Genomic DNA, 22,424 nt, shown 5'->3' on the forward strand with positions numbered 1-22,424 from the left:
TATTTTCCACACGTTCTTGCGTTCACTCACTTCTAACGACAATATTACCATTAAGCCGGCCGACAAAGGCGGAGCAACTGTGATTTTAGACACTACAGTGTACAGAAATGAATGTTTGCGGCAACTCAGTGACCGCAAATCCTACTTACCGTTGAGATCGGATCCAACTGAAGGTCTACAAAACAGAATCAGTGCCTTAGTAGAAGAAGCCACGAGCGAGGGATGGATAACCTCACAGGAAGGACAGTATTTGGTCACAAAACACCCTACAATTCCTTACTTTTACTGCTTGCCCAAAGTTCACAAGCCAACAAGGCCACCACCCGGCAGGCCTATTATTTCTGGCATTGGGTCAGTATTAGAACCCCTTTCAACTTTTGTGGACCACTTCCTTAACCCGATGGTCAAAGCAATGCCTACCTTTCTCCAAGACACTAAAGATGTCCTAAGACTCCTTCCAACGATACAATACAACATTGAAACTGACATCCTAGTATCGTTCGATGTTGAATCTTTATACACATCGATTCCTCAAACTGAGACCCTAGAAGTAGTGGGAGCACTTTTGGAGCAGAGTAACCATCAATCGATGACACCAATACCCTTTATAATGCAGTTAGCAGAAATTGCTATGAAGGAGAATTATTTCCGCTTTGAAGACGCCCAGCCTGGTTATAAGAGGCTCAGATAACCTTTCATCTCGAAGTATACTTTGTTATTTGATTGTGCTAGTGTCATATCACTAGCCGCTCTGTAAACATTATGTGATTTCTCACAGAGCGGTGCTCCTTTTACCTGCGCTGCAGCCAGGTGGGGTGAAGCTCCTCAGCCTACACGTAAGGGTGAGTGCATACCCGAAATAATGATCAGGTATGATTGAACATGTTGCAATGCAACTATGAATACAAACAATAACGATGTGAATAACTTTTCGTGTTCTATCTGTTTGTTTGTCTGTTTGTTTTACATGTTGGATCCCTTACCATTGCACTGACAGTATACGGTTGAGCACGCCTGGATTACCAGGTGACATCTTCTTAATTTATTTATTTTTCGAAAGCAGTAGTGTATCATGTATAGGTCCTGAGGAATGCATCAAGAAAATCTTATGAAATGCTGAAACATGTCGACCACCAATAAGTGCGGTTATTATTTAAAACCTGCACCCACACCTGCCTTTTAACCTTAGGGTTTGGGGGTTACTAATAAAATTACTTTTTTCCACCCATTCACCTAATTTTAGTACCCTTCACTTTTCCACTCCAATCACCATACACTGCTTTTTTCATTAGCCACTACCACACTCCTCTGTTCTGCTCTCATATCACTTTTCGGTCACGGTAATGTTTACCGGCCGTCTTGTCTCCTGGGTAAGGAGATCCCATATGATGACAACAAGGGCGGTACAGTGTGGCTTCTGATGGGAACAATACATTTTTCTCCTAGTACTCTTGAGTCTCGACTTGACCATTTACTAATTATTATTTCTCACTGACACTGTTCTGTGCGTAATTGGTATAGTGGTTCTTACTGTCAAACTCTCCTTTCTCTTTTGACCCCCAGATATTATTTGTTGTGAAATATTGAATTAGGGGCATATATCTGGCCGGTCGGTAAACCTGCCCTTAGACCCTCCCCACTTGTTGTTGAACGTGTATGATCAAACTGACCAGTAAAATAGGAGCTCTCTTGTGAAAGAAGATTGAATAGAAGGTTAATTGATTAATTGTCTTTTGTTTGTTATAAGTGTGTATTGTCTTGTCTGTTGGGGAATATGGTTGTGGTCAGGGTTTGTGTGTGTTTTATTTTCTGATAAATTGTGTTTTTGTACTGGGTGAGTGTGAAGGGGCAGAAATGTGGCATCTGTGTAGACATATGGAATTGTTTCATTATATGGACTGTTTATATAAACTATGTAGTTATTGGTTCATGTAACATTATATGTATTGTGTATAGAAGCCATGTTATTATTGGATCGTTTATTGTCCTGTATTGGAATGTACGCCATCCTTAAAGAGCTTTCAAAGCCCCCAGAACAAGGACTGGGACCTCCCTCCGACCCTAAAGCCGACCAGGAGAAATGCCAACAATTGGCTAATTTCTTCCATGATAAAATCCGACTAATTCTGGACTCAATTCCTCCCTCGAGCCCGGGGGAAGAAACCGTTTTCCCATACACGACTTCTTCCACTTGTCTGTCCACGTGGGGCCAGGTCACGATAGACGAAGTGAGAAATACGTTCAACTCCATGAAGAGCGGCTCCCCTAGGGACCCTGCTCCTCTTCGGATCCTTAAGGAGGTAGCCCCCACTATCATCCCCTCCCTTACTCATCTGATTAATACCTCACTCCAACAAGGAGTTGTACCCTCGAGCTGGAAGAAGGCTGTGGTAAAAGCCCTACTGAAGAAACCTTCTCTCGATCCTGAGAACCTGGCGAACTACAGGCCCATTTCCCTACTCCCAGGAGTCAGCAAGATCGCGGAAAAATTAGTCAACAGGAAACTCTCGCAGTTTCTAGAGGCCAATAACAAACTAAAAAGTTCCCAGATGGGCTTCCGACCAGGGCAGGGCACGGACATCGCCCTCCTGGCAGCGGTAGAGGAGGCCAGAGCGCTACTGGATGGGGGAGGATCAGTGGCAGTGATCCTCCTCGACCTTAGCGCGGCATTCGATACCGTTGACCACCAACTCCTTATCGAAAGACTGGCAAGAGTTGGAGTGGAAGGTACAGCCTTATCTTGGCTTTCATCTTTCCTGGCCCAACGGTCCTATCAGATTTGGGAGAAGAACGCCCGCTCCTCCGAAATGCCCCTCCAATGTGGTGTGCCTCAGGGCTCTTCCCTGAGCCCCACATTATTTAATATCTATATGTCCACATTGGAGGAGGTTATCACCCCATTCGGAGTGAGCGTCGTCAGCTATGCTGACGACACACAATTAGTGGTGTCTTTGTCCCATCCCAAACAACAGAAAGCTGATCTCTTCAACTGCCTTACGCAGGTCCATCGTTGGATGAATAGATCAGCTCTAAAGCTAAATGGGACAAAAACTGAGGTCCTTATACTTGGCCTGAAAGGAACCTCACTCCCCCTGGACAGTTGGCCAGCCTGTCTAGGTCCTCCCCCTGACCCAAAAACAGAGGTGAAAAGTCTGGGTGTATGGATCGATTCCGATCTCTCATTCACTTCGCAAGCAAAGAAGGTAGCAGGGACCTGCTTTGGTCTTCTAAAATCTTTGAGGAAAGTCCTGCCCCTTCTTCCCCCTAAATCCCAAAAATTACTAATCCAAGGTCTCATAATATCGAGACTAGATTACAGTAACGTGATTTATCTGGGCGCTCCGGAAGCGACCCTTAATAAACTGCAGAGAATTCAGAACACTGCTGCCCGGATTATCACAAACACCCCGGCCAGATCATCTGCTAAACCCGCTCTCAAACTCCTCCATTGGCTCCCCATAAGGGAGAGAGTCAAATTCAAGGCCTTGTGCCTCGTCCACAAAACTTTGCATAACCAAGGCCCCCCAGTCATCAGCAATTTTGTCACCCCTTACATAACCACTAGATCCCTCCGTTCTAACGCAGAAAACCTCATCAATACCCCAAGATTCAGGAAAGCCCGATCAGGAGGAAGACGCTTCTCGGTACAAGCTGCCCGTCTTTGGAATTCACTCCCTCATGACTTACGTCTTGAACCACAATATCTGCGCTTCAGGAAGCTGCTAAAGACACATTTTTTTCCCTAGCTTCCATGCCCCCCCCTGTTTTGATTCCTCACCCTTCCTCTCTTCTGCTCTCAGCTCCCGGTCCTCAGATTTGCTGAATTAGGGTTTTTTAGCGCTGGGATACCTCCGGGTGACTATGCGCTTTATAAAAATAAATAATAATAATAATAATAATGTATGTTGTTGATGATTAAATATTCAGAGCAGTTGGAGGAATCTCTGGGCCTTTTTACATTTGTACTGATGATGTTCCTGTTACTTCAATAAACGACTCTTTCTGGATATTTACATTTTGCTTCTGTGTGTACGTTACACCTTGCATTGCAAGATAGTAGACTGAGATACAATTTGATGACATGTTACAGTAAGCAAGAGCATTTTATTGAATGCTAGGCAATTATATTCTTCTGTGGGGCTCCACTTAGTTATAAGCGGTGAGGAAAAAAATCATTTTCTTTAAATAAAACTCACACACTCTAGTAGCGTCATGCTTCATCATCTGGTTCACCCTGACTCCTAAAGTTCAGGGTGTAAATGTAAATGTAATGCAAATTGATACTTGTATAGCGCACTACTCACCCGCAAGGGTCTCAAGGCGCTTGTACGAATACCGCTGGGGAACCCATCCTGGCTTTCCCTGTGAGGCGTCCACTCCTGAGCACCCCCAAGGTGGAGGCCAGTCATCCTTAGCATTGTGGGGGCCATTGTGGAGATTAAGCAAGCTATTGCCCAGAGTTGCAGAGTGGGACTGCATGATTGGAATAGGCACCAAGGCGAGAATGATCAGGTCCATGGAATTTTTGAGCCCAAGACCCGCCGAGGCGGGGAATTGAACCCTGGTCCCGGGCTAGACCTTTGCATCAGGGTCTGCCGTTCTAATCATTGAGCCACACTTCTCCACACATGGTGGGCTCAACCATGTTCCATGGAGCACTTAAAAGACAAGGCCAGGTGGCATAAAAATCAAAAATCCTATGGCTTACTCCAAGGTATCTCTTTATTTGTGGAGTAGTTGGGCATGTTAAAACTAAGAAAATATAATGGGGTTATTAGGATATAATGGTCCTAAGACTCTACACTGTCGGTGTACTGCAGGTTGGATACTCTTTGTTTGTGTGATTATAATTAGGGAGGACGTGTCTGTAGTATTCTAGATTATAGTGCTTATAGAATGATGTTAGGTCACTATGTTAGGTCACACGGTGGTTCGTTGGAAGCTGTTGATGAGAGGACTGGTTGTGTTATCCAGTTCCTCCCTTGTGGATGTCAAGCTGTATCTTCTTTGGAATAAATCCTGCAACTTGAACCTGTGTTCCTGCACCTATTTACTACACGATAATTGGCGACGATCGGGATGCAGATTTATGGAAGAGAACAGCGTTCACTGGACTTTTTATGATTTTTTTTTCTTTATTTCCGCATCCTAAAGAAACTATTCAAGATATCCTCCCATGAACTATTACTTGGTAAAGTAGAATCTTGCTACAAATACTTTATTTCTAATTAGCGCTTCGCTTTGCTTCACACTTCGCTTTGCTTCACACTCTCTGTTGAAAAGGGTGTTAATTTTAATTAAGCAGCGTGGACATTGTGAAAGAAGGAAACTGAAAAATTGGCGCTTACTCTGGAAATCAACATTCACGTAATATAACTTTACCCGTTATTTTCGACCGCATCATCGAGCGGTGTAACGGTGCTCTGTTGTTTCCTTTTGAAAAAGTTTTGCGCGCTGTTCTTCTTCGTCAGCGTTCGTAATCAGAACTGCTTTGCTTCTGCACGCATTGCATGTTGGGATCGTTTTGAACGTTGCATCTTGGGAGTGATACTTTGACCTCACGTCCTACGTGCGGCCATTTTGGATTTTCTTTGTGACTTTCTTCGAGTCGATTTCAGTGTTGGATCAATTTAACGAGGATTTCACAATAGCGTTTTTTTTTGGGAAGCAGATCTCATTTTTGAGTATTTTCTATTGTAATTATTCACACAGCTCATCTATATTCTAAAAAAAAGAAACAAGGTACTGTTTTACTATTTATTATCATTCTTGTTGTGTGTTTTAAATCCATTCCAAGATTGACATGTCTAATATCGCTGCACCACCACATTTTTTACAAATTGCTGGAGATCCAAATATAGAATGGGACTTATGATTTCCCATGTTCTTGGCATACGTGGATGTTTTAGAGAAAGATGGCTGTTCAGCCAAAAGAAAACTTGCATTGTTGAGGCATTGTTTAGGTGGTGCAGGAATTAAAGAGTTTGACAATTTACCACCAATTGAGGAAGCCGGTGACATGGAAGTTTTTGAGAAGGCTGCAAAACAAATGAAAATTCGTTTTGGAAAAAAAATTAACACAGTGATGGAAAGGTTCAAATTTTACTCACGTGTTCAAAAGACTGAAGAGACCATTGAAGACTATGTTGCCGCTTTACGGTCTCTTGCTTGTTCGTGTGCATTTGAAACTATTTCTTATGAACAGGTACTTAGAGATCAGATCATGATGAGAACTAAAAGCAAGAAGATTCAAGAAAGACTTTGGTTGGGCACTGAGTCTACTCTAAGTGCAGTTATCAACATTGCAAAAGGCATCAAACAGTCTGAATTGTTTGTATCTGAGATAAGAAATCAATCTACTAAAGCACAGTCCACAGAACCTGAAGTTTCTTTAGTAAAAGATAAAACTCATAGTTTTACGAAGAGTTTCGTAAAAAAAGACATAGAAAGAAAGCATGTTGATAATAAGACTTTCTTTAAAAAAAATGGTATTTTTTGCTATAGGTGTGGCAGTGCAAACCATGTGGGTAATTAAAGAGGATGCCCATCTTGGGATAGAGTTTGCATGAAATGCAAGAAAAAAGCTCATTTTAGTAGTGCATGCCGGTCTTTTCAGAGAGTTAATTATATTTCAGAGGAAGGTTTACATAGCTTGAATTGTATTTTTTCTGTGGATGAGTCTGATTGTGAAAACGTTCCGTCATGTATCATTAACATAAATGGTAAACCTGCTGAGTTAATGGTAGATTCTTGTGCACGATACACAATCATTGGTAACAAACTCTTCAATGAGTCTTGGGGAGATTGTGAACAGTCTCTTCCTGACATCTAAACTGGAGGGTACACAGGTCAAAAGATAGAAATGGAAGGATATTTTTGGGCAAAAATTGAATTCACGGGAATAGTAATTAGTGGTAAGGTGTATGTGGCAACTAAAGGTGTTTCAATTCTTGGATGGCCACACCAAAAAGAGTTAGGATTAAAACTTGATCCAAACACATCTCCTCCTGTTAGTTTAGGACCCATTTGTAGTTCACTTAGTGATGTAGAGAATATCAATACTGTTTCTCTCCAAAGCGAGCACAAAGTTAACAATGAACTATTTGTCACGAGAATAAAGAATAAATATCCGAAGGTTTTCGAGGACAATTTAGGCAAGTATGTTGGTTTTCAACATACAATTATTTTAAATGATAATGCCATTCCCATCAGGCACAAAGTCAGGAATGTCCCACTTACGTACAGACGTAAACTCAAAGAAATGCTTAGTGATCTGGTTAGTTAACAAATTATTGAGCCAATTGAATCATCTCCATGGGTTTCCCCCATTGTTTAAACACTGAAATTTGGGTAGATAAGCATCCTCTCCCAAACATTCATGAGTTGATTTCTACCTTAGATGGTGCTACTATTTTTTCTACAATTGATTTAGCAGGTGCTTATCATCAAGTTGAATTGCACGAAGAATCAAAAAGACTTACCCCTAGATTCATCATCGGCATGTTCTGCGAGTCTGTAATAGCGATTAATAAGGAATCGCTATTACAGACTCGCAAAACGGGATTCATGTAGGAATCTCAATATTTATTGCGATTCCTACAGCTTTCTTATTTGTGATTAGCTAATTGCTAATCGCAAATAAGGAATAACTCCCCATTCATTCCTATGGGCCTAAAGGCCCATAGGAATGAATGGGAAGACATATCAATTAGCGATTCGCATTTTGAGTTTGCGATTTCAAGGGTGCAGGGGTGTCCAAAGGATACCCTGTTGCACCCTTGAAATAATATTGGATGCTGGTGTTACACACACACATGTCCCAAGGACATGTGTGTGTGTAACATACAACTTAGGAAAATGCACTTAAGTGCATTTTTCTAAGTTTCCGCTATTTACAACGAGGTTTGACTTTGCGGTAAATAGCGGCCCAAAATTGTGAATTCGCAATTTTAAAAGGTTTCATGAATTGCATTTAAGGAATCTCAAATAGAGATTCCTTAAATGCAATTCCTCACAAATTTGCGAATTCTATAATAGCGATGTTTGCATTTGGGATGATGAATCCCAAATTCAAAAATTGCGCTCGCAAAGGGCCAGATTCTCAGAATCTGGCCCTTTGCGAGCCGATTTTCCGTTGATGAATCTGGCTGTTACTGCCTTTGTTACCCCTGAAGGCATGTTCCAGTTTTTACGAATTCCCTTCGGGTTAACAAGTGCAGCTTCTGTGTTTCAACGTTTGATGAAAGAGCTATTAGAAGAATGCAAAGGAGCGATTGCCTTTCAAGATGATATTTTAATATTTGGGAAGGATTGCATAGAACACGATAAGAACTTAGAATATGTTCTACAGAAAATTGAAATGAAAGGTTTAACGTTGAAATTTGCGAAATGTAAATTTAGAGAAACTAAACTAGAATATTTAGGCCATGAAATTTCGTGTGAAGGAATTAAACCTGAAGTTAATCACATAAGAAGCATTACCTTGGCTCCCATTCCCACTTCTAAGGAACAACTGTTATCCTTTTTGGGTTTAACGGAATTCTATGGAAAATTCGTCAAGGACTATTCTACTATTGTTCACCCATTACGTATTTTATTGAAAAAAAATGTGAAATTTACATACGGTAATGACCAACAAAAATCCTTTGATTTTCTAAAAGAGAAAATTTCTGGTGCTCCATTCCTAAGACCTTTCAAGGTGGGTAATGAATGCATAGTTTGTGTTGATGCAAGCAATGTTGGTCTTGGAGCCGTGTTGATGCAAAAAGATAAAGAAGTGAGTATGTAGTGTCTTATGCCTCTAGGTCTCTCCGTGATTCAGAATGTAATTATTCCACAATTGAAAAAGAGTTACTTGCTTGTACTTGGGCGGCACAACATTTTCACCAATCCTTATGGGGCACTAAATTTTCTTTGAGAACAGACCACAAACCTCTCGTCAATATGTTATCAGCGGGAGGTGGAAGGATTCTTACAGCACGCTTAGCTAGACTTGCGGCTAAATTGCAGGAATTTAGGTGTCAAGTGACTTATGTTCCTGGTCGGTTCAATGTTCATGCCGATTGCATGTCACTTTTCCCAGCTAAGGAGGTTATTAATTCTTCTGTCATTGAAGAATGCGATATCGCATTTACCATTGAAGATGTCAAGTTAATTGGTGGAGATTTGTCTAATTACATTTCTGAATCTAGTTGGCTTGAAGCGATGGAACATGATGATATTTTGAAAGAAGTCAGAGTATTTTTGTGGAAATGATGGCCTGAAGAGAGGAAATTGAGTGGTGATTTAGCTTCTTCTTGGAAGGTGAAGAATGAACTTATGTTGAATCACATTATGATTATGAGAGCTGACAAGAATATTCCCATGGGCGTCCGCAGGGGGGGGCAAAAGGAGGCGCTTGCCCCCCCCTGGATTCAGGCCCAGTTCTAGAGGTTAGGCCCACATACCTGGGCCGATTTTCCTACCTGAAAGGCTGCTACAGAGCCGAGTGTGACTCTCAGCAGGTCACAGAGTGCCATGGGCAGAATGACAATGGGCCGGCAAAGGAGGCACAGCATGGAGCATCTCCGCCCATCCCAGGCCTCAGGAGGTAAGCATCACAATTAGCAAGTCTTAGGCAGGGGACAGGAGCTTTAGTCTCTCACAGCAGGCCACAACAATCAGATAAAAAGCTACGGGGCGCGGGTGGGGGCGTTTGGGGAGCAGAGTTAGTGCAAACATTCTCAGTTTAAAAACTGTGAAGTGACAGACCGGATAAAAATTTAAACTTTATTATTAAATTCCATCCGTTTGTGCAATGGGGAGAATGCTGTATACAGCTAACAGTGAAAAAACGCTGCAAAAAACACTAAGGACTGAAATAACTACATTTAAAGAACAATATGACTAAAAATGGAAAAAAAAGTGAAAATTCGATTTTGACAATGTTGTAGTGAAAAATGTAATTTCTCCTCCATGTTGTGGCCAAGGGAGATGTAAGAGCAGAGGAGAGATAACGAGAGAGACAGAGCCAAAAAGAAAAATAAGAGATGTAGTGGGGAGTAGAGACAAACTGAGAGGGGGAAAGGAAAGAGGGAGAAATGATTGATGAGAGAAGATAGGAAAAGAGGCGAGAGGGGGTGACATAATTATAGATAAACACAATGAGGGAAGGAGACGGAGGGAGACAGAGGGCGACAGACAGAGGGAGTAAGACAGAGGGAAGGGGGCGACAGAGGGAGGGAGACAGATAGAGGGAGATACAGGGTGGGATACAGAGAGAGACAGACAGAGGGAGGGAGACAGAGAGAGAGGGAAAGAGAGTGAGACAGAGAGAGAGGGAGACAGAGAGAGGGAGGCAGAGAGAGCGAGGGAGACCAAGAGAGAGGGAGACCGAGAGAGAGGGAGACCGAGAGAGAGGGAGACCGAGAGAGAGGGAGACCGAGAGGGAGGGAGACAGAGGGAGGGAGGGAGTCAGAGGGAGGGAGACAGAGAGGGAGGAAGACAGAGAGGGAGGGAGACAGCGAGGGAGGGAGACCGAAGGAGAGAGACAGAGAAAGAGGGAGACAGAGAGAGAGGGACACCGAGAGGGAGACCGAGAGAGAGGGAGACAGAAGGAGGGAGACAGAGAGGGAGACCGAGAGAGAGGGAGACAGAGGGAGGGAGACAGAGAGGGAGGGAGACAGAGAGGGAGGGAGACAGCAAGGGTGGGACACTGAGAGAAAGGGAGACAGAGAGAGAGGGAGACAGCGAGGGAGGGAGACAGAGAGAGAGGGAGACAGAGAGAGAGGGACACAGTGAGGGAGGGAGACAGAGAGATAGGAGACAGAGAGAGAGGGAGACCGAAGGAGGGAGACAGAGAGAGAGGGAGACAGAGAGAGAGGGAGACCGAAGGAGGGAGACAGAGAGAGAGGGAGACAGAGAGAGAGGGAGAACGAAGGAGGGAGACAGAGAGAGAGGGAGACAGAGAGAGAGGGAGACCGAAGGAGGGAGACAGAGAGAGAGGGAGACAGAGAGAGAGGGAGACCGAAGGAGGGAGACAGAGAGAGAGGGAGACAGAGGGAGGGAGACAGAGAGGGAGGGAGACAGAGAGAGAGGGAGACAGAGAGAGAGGGAGACCGAAGGAGGGAGACAGAGAGAGAGAGACAGAGAGAGAGGGAGACCGAAGGAGGGAGACAGAGAGAGAGGGAGACAGAGAGAGAGGGAGACCGAGAGAGAGGGAGACCGAGAGGGAGACCAAGAGAGAGGGAGGGAGACAGAGGGAGGGAGGCAGAGGGAGACAGAAAGAGAGGGAGAAAGGGAGACAGAGAGAGAGGGAGACAGAGAGGAAGGGAGGCAGCGGGAGGGAGGCAGTGGGAGGGAGACTGAGGGACAGAGACTGAGGCAGGGAGACAGTGGGAGGGAGGGAGACAGAGAGAGGGAGACAGAGAGAGAGGGAGACAGACAGAGTGAGTTAGACAGACAGATACAGAGGGAGACAGAGAGAGAGAGAGCGAGGGAGAGCGGGAGAGAGAGGGAGACAGAGAGGCAGGGAGACAGAGAGAGAGAGGGAGGGAGACAGAGACAGATAGAGACAGACAGAGACAGATGGAGGCAGAGACAGGGACAGGGGTAGACACACAGAGACAGACAGAGACGGAGAGGGAGACAGAGGGAGGGAAACAGGGATAGATAGAGACAGACAGATAGAGGCAGACAGGTAGGGGCAGAGACTAAGACAGACAGAGAGACATAGAGGGAGACGGAGGGAGAGAGAGAGGGAGGGAACAGAGGGTGACAGAGGGAGACAGAGAGGGAGACAGAGAGAGGGAGATAGAGGGAGGGAGAAATACAGAGGGAGACAGAGAGAGGGTCGACAAAGGAAGGTAGACAGAGGGATGGAGACAGAGCGATGGAGACAGGCAGAGGGAGACAGGCAGAGGGAGACAGGCAGAGGGAGACAGACAGAGGGAGACAGACAGAGGGAGACAGACAGAGGGATACAGACAGAGGGAGAAAGTCAGAGGGCGACAGAGGGCGACAGACAGAGGGCAACATACAGAGGGCAACAGACAGAGGGAGACAATCAGAGGGAGGGAGACAGAGGGAGGGAGACAGAGGGAGGGAGACAAAGGGAGGGAGACAAAGGGAGGGAGACAAAGGGAGGGAGACAAAGGGAGTGAGACAGAGAGAGAGACATAGAGAGAGAGGGAGACAGCGGGAGGGAAACAGAGGGAGGGAGGGAGACAGATAGACAAAAGGCGACAGACAGAGGGCGACAGACAGAGGGAGGAGGGCGACAGAGGGAGGTAGACAGACAGAGGGAGAGAGACAGACAGAGGGAGGGAGAGAGAGGGAGGTAGAGGGAGGGAGAAAGGGAGAGAGAGCGAGATAGACAGACAGAGTGAGTGAGACAAATGGAGACAGAGAGAGGGAAAGGGAGGGAAAGAGAGCGATAGAGAGAAAGGGAGTGAGACAGTGAGACAGAGAGGGAGACAGGGAGAGAGAGAGGGAGCGAGAGGGAGGGTGACAGACAGAGGGTGACAGACAAAGGATGACAGACAGAGGGAGACAGACAGAGGGAGGAGGGCGACAGAGGGAGGTAGACAGAAAGAGGGAGATACAGACAAAGGGAGGGAGGGAGACAGAGGGAGGGAGACAGTGGGAGAGAGAGGGAGGGAGACAGGGAGAGAGAGGGAGGGAGACAGAGAAAAAGCGAGGGAGAGAGAGATAGACAGAGTGAGTGAGACAGAGGGAGACAGGGAGAGGGAGGGAGACAGAGAGATAGAGAGAGGGAGGGAGACAAAGAGAGAGGGAGGGAGACAGAGAGAGAGAGAGGGAGACAGAGAGACAGAGAGAGAGAGAGAGAGAGAGAGAGAGAGAGAGAGAGAGAGAGAGAGAGAGAGAGAGAGAGAGAGAGAGAGAGAGAGAGAGAGAGAGAGAAAGAAAGATGTGTGTATGCCGGGTCTGGTGGCTACGTGGACGAAGGCGTCCGCTGCAGGGACCTGTGTTCAACCTCATGGTCATAGTTGTTTTTGGTGCTCTAGCCTCTCTCCCCTCCCCCACTGACCCCGCCTCCACCGGTGCAGCCCTCGGCCACAAACCACACTTTAAATTTGGCCCCTGAGAGAAAGTTTATAAGTTCCCATGCTCTAGAACCGCATCAACCTGATTTAAAATGTTTTTGTTTTTTTCCGGTCATTTTTAGTTTTTCCCTCTGTTTTATTGTAGTTGTCAGGTCGTCTGCTGTGGCGCCTCACAAGATTTTTCTCTTCCAGCCTATGGGTTTCTTGGTTTATTTAAGCTCTTTGTCTTATTAGATTTTTTTAATGTATTTAATACTTGTGCTCAATCATATTGGAGGATGGTGATGAAGTTAAAATGTTGCCCACCCCTGGAAACATTTCTGCGGATGCCCATGATTATTCCTCCTAGTAATTTGAGAGAACTTATTTGCAAACTTGCCCATGAAGGTCACTTGGGAATGTCTACTACAAAGAGAAGAATTAGGGATTGGTATGGTGGTGAGATGGGTCAGAAACTGTTCTCCTTGTTCTTTAAGTGATAAGTCTGCTAAAGCACTTTCTGTTGGAGTTACTCCCATTGAATTTGCACAAGGGCCATGGAGGAAATTGGGCAATGACATTATTGGACCATTCAATTATCAATTAGGTAAAGAATTATTTGCAATACTGTTGATTGACTACTTTTCTAAATGGCCGGAATTAAAGATTGTGGAAAGTGTTCGTTCTAGTAATGTAATTGAGTTTTTGGAAGAAGTTTTTGCTAGAGAGGGTTTACCTGAAGAAATTGTTTCTGACAATGGGCCACAATTTGTAAGCAAAGAATTTGAATCTTTCATTTTAGATTGTAATATCGTTCATAAAAGAGTTTCTAATTATTTTCCTCAAGCTAATAGTCAAACAGAAAGATTCAACAGAGTTGTGAAAGAGTCTTGTCAATTGGCGGTTAGAAGTGGACTTAAGTGGAGGAAAGCTTGGCAAGCTACTTTATTAACTTATCGCACTTCTCCTAATTCTGTTACTGGGTTGTCTCCTTTTGAAATGTTTTGTGGTCAGAAACCTGGTCCAAAGTTGATGCTGTGGTGGTTGAAGACCAAGAATGATTTTGATTCTAAGATAGACTTCGATGAAGTTAGAGTACGAGTAAAAAAATATCAAGAGAAAATGTTGCAAAACAACAATAAAAAAGTGTCTAATGGTTCTATATTAAAAGTGGGTGATTTGGTTCGAGTGAAGTTTGGTGGACAGATAAATAGAAGACAAGCTAAATGGTCTGATTCTGTGAAAATTACTGAAGTTTAAGCAGTTCGTGAGAAGGTGGTAAGATTTGGAATTTTAGACGTATTTCTGTTTGTAATTCACTAAATTCTAATTGTTTCACCCCAATCAATTTTAAGTCACAAAACATCAAAGAAAGTTTTTCAAGTCCTTTAGTGGACAAATAGGTTGACAAGATTTCAGACCTTTAAGGTTTTGAACAAGCTTTTGATCATTTGGAGTCTCAAGAGAATGTCAACAGTGAGCTTGTTCCTGTGAATTACAATATAGATGTTGGTGAAACCGTTGATTCTAATATCATCAATGATAATTCTAACATCAATCAAAAACTGGATGTTATTAGGAAAAGTGTACGTGTTAAACATGTTCCTATTAAGCTTAAGGATTTTGTCAGTTTTTAATGTTTGTTTTCCGTATATTATTTTTTTTATTTTATTTTTTTTTATTTATTGTTTTATTTATTTTTGGGTTTTTTCAAAAGGGGAAGGTGTATAGTATTCTAGATTATAGAATTTAGTACTTATAGAATGATGTTAGGTCACTATGTTAGGTCATACGGTGGTTCGTTGGAAGCTGTTGATGAGAGGACTGGTTGTGTTATCCAGTTCCTCCCTTGTGGATTTTAAGCTGTATCTTCTTTGGAATAAATCCTGCAACTTGAACCTGTGTTCCTGCACATATTTACTACAGTATCCCCTCTGCCTCTCCTTTTATGAGGTGGAAGGACCTCCCTATCCCTCTGGGTCTGACAGAGAGTTTACCCCTCTCTCAGAACGAAAGTATGTAAACAGTAAGCAGTAGGCAAGAGGCAATCTTCTGAGAAATAAATGCAAGAAAGAAGCAGTTAGCACCCCCCATATTAACCTCCCATTGAAAGAGAGAGTGCAGTCAAATAAGTTATGGGCATTGGCAGCCGGGGTTGATAAAGCATTTGGTTAGCTGAGGGTTGCTTCTGAGAATTTCTGTGGGCTGAAAGAATACAACTTTTTTTTAATAACAAATATGAGAAGGTTTTGGACTGCACACTATAGTGATATAGCACAAAAATCAAATGTACACTTAAAGTAACTTTCCACTCTTCTTGATTGCTGGTAGTGGGTGTGAGACTCGTGACTGCAGGCTGCATTTCAAGTTATCAATGTGTTCTTGAGGTTCTGCAGAGCTACCTTTATTTCCGTGTTCCTAAAGCAGTAGATAACGGGGTTTAAAATTGGGGGTGCCACAGTATAGAACAGAGAGACCATCTTTTCCTGATTTGTTTCGTGTTTTTGTACTGGTTTCATGTACATAAAAATGGCTGTCCCATAAACCATGGATACTACAATAAGGTGAGATGCACAGGTAGAGAAGGCCTTGTATCTGCCCGCTTTGGTATGGATTCTAAGGATAGCGATAATTATGTAGACATAGGAAACAAGAATGACAAAGCTTGGAATCAGCAGCACAATTATTCCACCTGAAAAAATCACCATCTGTGTTGTAAAGGTGTCTGTGCACACCATCTTTAGGAGTGTTATGACTTCACAAAAGAAATGGTCAATAACATTGTGACCACATAAAGGCAGCTTCAGTGTAAAACATGTCACCAAGATTGCAAGATGAAAGCCATTTAGCCAGCAAGCTGCAACCATTTTGATGCAAATAGATGAGTTCATAATGCTTGTGTAATGTAATGGGAAGCAAATGGCCACATAACGATCGTAAGCCATGACCGAAAGAAAAACACTCTCTGTACATGCCAGAACTAAATAAGCACACATCTGAGCTGCACATCCATAGAAGCTGATGCTCCATCTGTCCAGAAGAACATGGACTATGATGTTGGGGACAATTACAAATGAGTATGAAACATCCAGAATGGAGAGGTTTGCCAGGAAGAAGTACATAGGAGTATGAAGCCGAGGTTCATAGACGCACAGTATGATCAAGATAATATTTCCGCTGATACTGGCCAAGAATATAAGTACGAACATCACAAAGAGAATGATCTTCACCTGCGGAATGTCAGTAAATCCAGTCAAAAAAAACTCTGTCACAATGCTTCCATTCCATGGCTCCATTGTATTCATTTCCTCTTACCTAAGGGAAGAAAGTAAATGCAAAATATTACAAATAGTGTATATATTTATAAGAGACCACTTATCTTCCGTTTGCAACATGGATTTCCAATAGGCTGCTGGGATATATTTACCCTCCTAAAAAGAAAAAACAATGTAATAAATGTCATCATCACATTGGAAAAAGCTGCCCTTCATCAGTACACAATTGAATAGTTTGCAGTTGCAATCCGCTTAAACAAAACTAGATGAAACAAAATACATACAATTTTGTGATAGCTACCTCTTTTTACACAGTCACCACAATTTGTTGCTGACTGGTATTGCTTATTTTTTAACTCATGAGGCACTGCTGTCTAGGCCCTAGTGTCTGTGAGTCTAAAATATGGTAAAATTGGTTAATTCCCATTTGACATGTTTAATTTTACGCTAAAGCCATAGTACATAGTGCAGGAAAATATACAAATGGATTGGAAGTTAAATGTTATTTGTAGATTACAACACTTATTTTGCTTATTGTGCCATACACTACAATGACTATTAAAACATGACTTTAGACCCATCTGTATAGCCCGACTCTTGTGACTTTTAAAGCTGCAGGTAAACTTGTCTAACTTATCAAAATAATCATTTTTGACAAGAAGCAATTATACTTTTAAATATTAAATATATGAACCTTATATGGGCATTTTATCCCACAAGGTAGGATGCCAAGTATTTAGTACCTGCAAGAATTTAATGTAGGCATGCACCTACAGTGACCATCCCCCAAAAGGTATGTCTAGTGTTGAAGCTGTCCTAAGAGAAAATCTAGATTTTAGAATATACACATTGTACTGCTATATCGGGCTTGAGACAAACTACAGGATTAATTCAAACAATATGTTTAGTGTTTATTGAAAATCCAATTCATTAGTGAAGCTTACATTTTAATGAATATTTAGGAAAAATAAAAGGACCTCTAAAACAAATTAGCCTTTAACTGCTTGAGCCTCCAGTAGGGAAATTAATTTTAGCCTGCTAATGGATGACCCTTCGTGTTTCCCTTTAAAGAGAAGTAAAAACTTATCCAACAGCAGAAATAACGATGTAGGACTGTTTACCCGGAAAATTTAGTGAGATATGTGATAAATATTGGCTGAAAAAGAGCTGTTGGAAATCGTCCAGGAACTTCATTAACTGAGGCCTACCCAATAGATTATATAAATCTAATGGGAGATTTAGTGAAGAGAAGCCATTTGTTCTAGAGTCTGCTGTAGCCAGTGTGGTGTCAATCCAGTTTGAGCCGTATCCCAGGTCCAGGTTGGTGTAGGTACCTCTCATTTCCCTGAATACACCCATGGCTGGCAAACAAGTCTCCCTTCAGGGTCAGAGATTACCATACAATACAGAACTCAGCAACCAGATTGATCCTCAACCTGTCTAAATGGACTCACATTACCCAACATGTGAGAAACCTGTACTGGCTCAGGAAAGATGCCAATTCAAGTTACTGACACATGCCTACAAACTCTTCCACAACAAAGGACCAGCAAACATGAACCACCGCCTAAACTTTCACCAACCATCCAGAAACCTTCATTCCACCTCCCTCGCCCTGGCACAACACTGCACATCTGACATTGCCTCAGGGGATGCTGCAACTTCTCCCACCTTACCACCAAGGCCTAGACAACCCACCCCTCTACCTGCAAACATCACCCTCACTGACAGACTTTAGAAACAGACTCCAGACTTGGCTCTTCCGCTAAACTCGGCAACCCAGCGCCTGGATACCCTCACAGGTGATACGCTCTGCTTTACAAGTACTGATTAATTGCTTTATTGATTGATTGAGAAAGATTCTGCTATGTTGGATTTGCTTCAGAATATTGCACTGTGGGACAGCTTGCAGTAACACAAACAGGATGTGCTGCAAATGTGGGAAAGGCTGCCCGTGGGGCTGTTTTCCTCATTGGTTAAGGAGTTTCCTGGAGTCACCACCAACCACTATATTCTGCTAGAGTAGTACCTCACCCACAGCTCATCAGACTACTTTCTGGACCTGTGGAAAAATGGTGCCAAACTGGACCTGTTGTTGGAGCCCTATGTAGAAACCTAAAGGGTTGGATCTGTTCCCACTTGTACCCAAGACTAAGACTTGCAGCTTCCAAGGGTATGTTGGCTGAAATCCTGTGTAGCTTCAGGCACACAACAAGCTACTAGAGGTCCTTTTCCTTAAGTGGCCAGCTGATCATTAGCAACTGGAAGTGGACTGGACTCTATTGGAACAACCCTAAACCCCTACGTGCTAACGCTGCAGTCCAAGAAGTCATATAATTACCCAAAAGTAGCAGTTCCAGAAACTTTGAAAAGTTGGGGCTTTCCAGATCTCCAAAACATCTGTGGGATCTCACAGCAAATGTGTTGAATTTTCTAAGCAGGTTTGTCAGATGCAGCTTCAGGCTTGCTTTACTAGAGGATTGTCATCTCAATAAAAAAAAGACGCAGGGCCCAAATCACAAAACATAACTCATACTTTTGAGTTGGTTATATTTTTGAGAATGTTTACTCCTTTTTTTAATATTCATAAAATATGAGTGTAAGTTACCAGCAAGAAAATAGAGCAGTAAGTTCAGCACAATATATGTCCAACCACTGGTACTGCAATACTCTCCATTGAATCTAATGAAGGGAGGGAATCAAAATAAAACCCCAAAGGAAATAATGTTAATTTACAGGAAGTTATTTATTAAATTTAAACATTTAACATAGGTAAAATATATCTTTTTAAAAGTAATGGTAAAATTTGTCACTAAAGTATATATTTAATATTTAATTAAAACATATTTTATTATCCTATTTCAATATAAACATTAACATTAATGTAAACATGTTATTGAAATAAAAACTAAATTAATGTTAATTAATTATAACTATCACTTGTATTGATTATTAATGCATAATAAAGTTTTTTCCTCATTTTGGAATTCATTTTTTTATTTAAACTTCAGAAAAATTGTAATTGAATTTAATATATTTCCAATTTTTAAAGATGTATTTCAAATGAAGTTAATAGCACTGTTTCCGCTTTTTCTTGTGTATTTTGTTCCACATTTAAAATAAATATATAAATTCTATTTATATCAATCATTAATATAAAAATACATTTGTTATTATTCCCTATATTTTACCATAGAGAGACTTCACATTCAGGACAGAGATCTCCACATTGTAAAGGAGAGGAAAATGTAAAAAGTTATCTCTGTAATTCAGGCTCTAAGCTCAAATGTAGAATCTTGACTTGGCGAATGCACTAAAAGTATTTGCCCACTATGAGTCCTTCAGTGTCAGTGAATTCCTCCCTCTCTGACCTTTTCCCACTAATACCAACAGCTTTAGTGGGCCTAGTCCAGCAGTTAACCAGCTTTGAAAGACTTTTGTGGATACATCTTGTAACATGGCCCTGCATTTAGAGTATACTGTAGAGAGTATTCTGTTGCAACAGCGACGAGTACTGTTTTCACCACACTGAAGGTCTGCTGGTGTGATTTACAGATAAGTGGACCTTAAGCACATCAGAAACTAAATCTTGGTCCCAGGCAGGGAAAACTGCAACATGACCCCCACACCAGACAAATCCCATTATGTGGGGGGTCATTGTTTTTTGTATAGTCTAAAGCAAAATCCTGATTTGGGAATTTCTTTTTGAAAATGCAAAAAAAGTTAAAAGTTTCATGAACAGCGTCATTTAAATGTACTGTCCATCAAACTTTTAAAACGTTGGCAAGATCTGCCATGATGACTGTCCCATTCAATGTGAAGAAATGTCTACTGGGCTGGTGGGCATCTTTATAAAGTATAAAGTACTCTGCTATACAAATAGATTTACCTCCATCCGTCAAAGTCTATATCAGGCCACACATCAGAAGTTAAAATGTTTGACTGGGATGAATATGCTTTGTATCTGTGACATATGCCCCGTTGCAATCAGCCTGAAATCATGCCTAGGTCCTAGTTAACCTCCAACACCGACTACATGTAACTTTTTTTCTTAGTGCTTTTTGCTGGAAATATTTAAACTGTTGTATCTTTAGTTCCTGTTATTTGATTTTTGCTAATTTTGTGTCATATAACTCATTGCATTTTTCTCTATATTTCTCTAGTTAAGCGGGGCATTAGACAGGGCTGTGTCTTGGCCCCACTTCTTTTTATTTTATTTATTAACGGGATCGATAATGTTTTAAAGAAGGTTGTGGCTGATGCCCCACAGATCCATGGCGACCCTATCCCAGTGTTATTATATGCTGATGACGCTGTTTTACTATCAAGAACGCCGATAGGATTACAGCGCCTAATGGATAGTTTTTCAGCCTTTATTAAAGAAAGGAAACTGGTGATTAACAAAGGGAAAACTGTAATAATGACCTGCGGGAAAAAAAGGAAGTGTCCAAATGCCTTTTTTATTGATAAGGAAAAAGTCCAACATGTGGACAAATTTTGCTATCTGGGAATTACCTTTGCAAATGACAGGAAATGGTCCAGTGAATTCACCAATATCCGGAATAAAATGGCCAAGAATGCCTATAGTGTTTTTAGATTTGCCTCGAAAGTGGGGGAGAGGCGCACCTTAGACATGCTTAAAATTTATCAGGCAAGGTGTGCGTCTATTGCATTATATGGTGCAGGCATATGGGGCTATAGCCGGCATGATAGCTTGCAAATTGAAGAAAAATATTTTTTTAAAAAGCTTCTGTGCCTACCTGTTTCAACCTCTAATGAATTGACCCACCAAGAGCTTAATATCCACTTTTTAGGTGATTTGTTTTCCTTTAGGCCTTTGATGGTCTGGCGCTCCATCTGTCTCAAGGAAGAGAAGGCCTTTAACAGATCTGTCATTGAGGATTGCCTTTTAATGGACACATTTTTGGCGATCCCATAGATCAAATATGTTGTTGTCTGTTTTTCGGAAATCTATGGTGTTAATATTGTTAATGACCCATCTGCAGCATCCAATATTACTAAGTCTGATATGAAAAATAGCTTTCTTGGATTTGCAGATAGAAAGCGTAAATTAGCCTCTGGATCATTATCTACTGTACTGTTTTACAACTCATTTGTCACAGGAGAAGTGTTTCCATTATATCTCCTGATGGTAACTAGACAGTCACACAAGTTTGTACTCACAAGGTTGCGGTTCGGGATGACACATTATTTAGTGGCCCATCCCCATATCAAGAAACATCTGACAGGGCCATGTATGTGTGACTCTACATCTACACAAAGCACTCAGCACTTTCTTTTGTTCTGTGAATTGTACAGGGAACAGCGTACTATGTTTTTGAAGCCTATGTTTACAAATATGGTGTACGTACAGTTAAGGAAGCCATGGGCCTAATTTTAAATTTACAATCAGCAGATATTTGTTTTTATACTGCAACGTTTTTAAACAAATGCATTTATTCCAGAAAAAATATTACTTTTTAATGTACCATATTCATGGATTTTTTTTTTTTAAACTTCTGTATTTTTATCTTTTTTAATTATGATGTATTTACTGTTTTATCTGTGCTTTCATGGTCATTCATTTGTTCCGAATAAAAGCTTCATGAACTGAACTGAATCTGCTTTGTATCTGTGACATATGCCCCGTTGCAATCAGCCTGAAATCATGCCTAGGTCCTAGTTAACCTCCAACACCGACTACATGTAACTTTTTTTCTTAGTGCTTTTTGCTGGAAATATTTAAACTGTTGTATCTTTGGTTCCTGTTATTTGATTTTTGCTAATTTTGTGTCATATAACTCATTGCATTTTTCTCTATATTTCTAAAATGGTTGTTGGATTTTCATTGTGTATTGTCTTAACATTTCAACTGTATTATTACTGTTAAATACATTACACACTATACTAAGTTAAGCCTGTAGCACTGTGCCATTATTACCAGGAAGGTAAGCTTAAATTATGCAAAATGTGTTTTACCCTGAGCACTTAGTGATCTTATTCCTTGTGGTGGACTCATATCTACTCTAATTATTAATCAACTATATTACAAATGTGTATCCAGTTGGCTTTGTTTAAAGCTAACCAATACCTCTAAACGTCAAATTCAACAACACTGCATAGAGCA

Source organism: Lissotriton vulgaris, chromosome 6, assembly GCF_964263255.1.
Source record: "Lissotriton vulgaris chromosome 6, aLisVul1.2, whole genome shotgun sequence".
In the NCBI taxonomy this organism is placed as follows: domain Eukaryota; kingdom Metazoa; phylum Chordata; class Amphibia; order Caudata; family Salamandridae; genus Lissotriton; species Lissotriton vulgaris.